The following is a 2,194-nucleotide window of genomic DNA, read 5'->3' on the forward strand; positions in this document are numbered from 1 at the left end:
CCCCCCCCCCATCCCCGGGGGGGGAACACGGACCCACACGCGTGTGACGGGGACACGCGTGGGCACGGACGCGCGTGTGATGGGGACACGCGTGGGCACGGACACGCGTGTGATGGGGACACGCATGTGATGGGGACACGCGTGTGACGGGGACACGCGTGGGCACGGACACGCGTGTGATGGGGACACGCATGTGATGGGGACACGCGTGGGCACGGACACGCGTGTGATGGGGACACGCGTGTGATGGGGACACGCGTGGGCACGGACACGCGTGTGATGGGGACACGCGTGTGATGGGGACACGCATGTGATGGGGACACGCGTGTGACGGGGACACGCGTGGGCACGGACACGCGTGTGATGGGGACACGCATGTGATGGGGACACGCGTGGGCACGGACACGCGTGTGATGGGGACACGCGTGTGATGGGGACACGCGTGTGATGGGGACACGCGTGTGATGGGGACACGCGTGTGATGGGGACACGCGCGTTATCCCTGCAGCCGCATCCCTGGGGGCAGCCCAAGTGCTCCTGCAGCCCCGGCGCTCGGTGCACACGCGTGTGTGGGCTCCCCCACCTCCATGCACAGCAGCACACGCGTGTGTGGGCTCCCTCCATGCACAGCAGCACACGCATGTGCGGGCTCCCTCCATGTACAGCAGCACACGCGTGTGCGGGCTCCCCCCTTCCTCCATGCACAGCAGCACACGCGTGTGCGGGCTCCCTCCATGTACAGCAGCACACGCGTGTGTGGGCTCCCCCCCTCCATGTACAGCAGCACACGTGTGTGGGCTCCCTCCATGCACAGCAGCACACGCGTGTGTGGGCTCCCCCCTTCCTCCATGCACAGCAGCACACGCGTGTGCGGGCTCCCCCCATGCACAGCAGCACACGCGTGTGCGGGCTTCCTCCATGTACAGCAGCACACGCGTGTGCGGGCTCCCTCCATGCACAGCAGCACACGCGTGTGCAGGCTCCCTCCATGCACAGCAGCACACGCGTGTGCGGGCTCCCTCCATGCACAGCAGCACACGCGTGTGCGGGCTCCCTCCATGTACAGCAGCACACGCGTGTGCGGGCTCCCTCCATGCACAGCAGCACACGCGTGTGCGGGCTCCCTCCATGCACAGCAGCACACGCGTGTGCGGGCTCCCTCCATGCACAGCAGCACACGCGTGTGCGGGCTCTCTCCATGCACAGCAGCACACACGTGTGCGTGCAACACGCGTCCGCGCACACGCGTGTATACATGCGTTTCCATTTCTCTCCTCCTCGACACGCTTGACGGCAGGCACACGCGTGTGCCCCACACACCCCCCCCATTGCACACGTGTCCCTGCATGCACACACGCGTGTCCCCGCATGCAGGAGCACCCACGGCCATGCCCCCCCCCCCCCCAGCACCCACTTGGGGGGCTCCTATGGGTGCCCCATCAAGCCATACCCCCCCCACACACACACTGCATGGGTGCAGAGGGGGCACCCATGGGCACCAACCAAAGAGCATCGGCATGGGGGGCACCGCTCATCATCACCCCACCTCCCCGTGTCTTCTCCCCCCCCCCCCATTGGGGTATGGGGGACCCCCCCCCTCCCAGCACCCCGAGGGGATGGGGGTGACCAGAGAGGAACTTTTGGTTCAGATTTGGGTTTTTTTGTTGGATTTTTGATAATAAAGATGTGAAAGCGAGCGGGGGTGCAGCGCTGAGGGGGGGATGGGGGACATGGGGTGACCCCACTCCCTGGGGGTCCTGCTTCCCCCAAGCAATCTGGGGGTCCATTGGCTGCCCCTTGTCCTTGCTGGGTTGGGGGTCCATGGGGTGCTTCTTCTCCTGGGTAACCTGGGGGTCCCTTTTTCCAGGTAGGTTGGGGGTCCATGGGGTGCCCCTGCTCCTGGGCAAGTCGGGGATCCATGGGGTACCCCCTTTTCCACATAGGTTGGAGGTCCATGGGGTCCCCCTTCTCCTGGGCAGGTTGGGGGTCCATAGGATGCTGTTTCCCCTAGGTGAGCTCAGGGTCCATGGGGTCCCCCTTCTCCTGGGCAGGCTGGGGGTCCATGGGGTGCCCCTTCTTCCAGGTAGGATGGAGGTCCATAGGGCATCCCTTTTCCTTGCTGAGCTGGGCTCCATGGGGCACCCCTTCTTCCAGGTAGATTGGAGGTACCCCTCCTGGCTGAGCTGCACCTCCA

Source organism: Pezoporus occidentalis, unplaced genomic scaffold (genome assembly GCF_034315485.1).
Source record: "Pezoporus occidentalis ecotype Australia unplaced genomic scaffold, CSIRO_AGI_Poc_V1 ctg250, whole genome shotgun sequence".
Taxonomy (NCBI): Eukaryota; Metazoa; Chordata; class Aves; order Psittaciformes; family Psittacidae; genus Pezoporus; species Pezoporus occidentalis.